Source organism: Pseudorca crassidens, chromosome 16 (assembly GCF_039906515.1).
Source record: "Pseudorca crassidens isolate mPseCra1 chromosome 16, mPseCra1.hap1, whole genome shotgun sequence".
In the NCBI taxonomy this organism is placed as follows: Eukaryota; Metazoa; Chordata; class Mammalia; order Artiodactyla; family Delphinidae; genus Pseudorca; species Pseudorca crassidens.
In genome coordinates, this window is record NC_090311.1 from 37,341,466 (window position 1) to 37,342,366 (window position 901).

The following is a 901-nucleotide window of genomic DNA, read 5'->3' on the forward strand; positions in this document are numbered from 1 at the left end:
CAAAGCAGGAGGCATCTCACGTTCTGATTTCTAACTATATTAAAAAGATATAGTAGTCATAACAGTATGGTATTGACATAAAACCAGACACATAGATCAGTGGAAGAGAATAGACAGCCCAGAAACAAATGCACACATATATGCTCAATTAGTTCACAACAAAAGAGCTAAGAACATACAGTGGAAAAAAGAGAGTCTCTTCAATAAATGGTATTGGAAAAACTGGATAGCCACATGCAAAAAATGAGACTGGACCACTATATTATACCATGCACAAAAATTAACTCAAAATGGATTAAAGACTTTAATGTAAGATCTGAAACCATAAAACACCTAGAAGAAAAATAGGGAATAAGCCCCTTGACATCAATCTTGGCAATGATGTTTTTTTTATTTAACACCAAAAGGGCAAGCAAAAAAAGCTAAAATAAACAAGCAGGACTACATCAAACTTAAAAGCGTCTGCACAGCAAAGGAAACCATTAACAGAATGAAGTCAATCTACCAAACGGGAGAAAATATTTGCAAATTATATCTCATAGAGAGTTAATATCCAAAATATATAAAGAACTCACACAACTCAATAACAAGAAAACAGTTCTTGGCCAGAGGACCTGGATAGACATTTTCCCAAAGAAGACAAACAAATGACCAACAGGTACATGAAAAGGTGCTCAATATCACTAATCATCAGGTAAATGTAAATTATAACCCCAATGAGATATCAACTTATACCTTTTAGAATGGTTATTATCAAAAGACTAGAAATAACAAGTTTCGGCAAAGATGTGGAGAAAAGGGAACACTTATGCACCATTGGTGGGGATATAAATTGGTACAGCCAGTATGGAAAACAGTAAGGAGGTTTCTCAAAATATTAAAAACAGAAGTATTAATGATC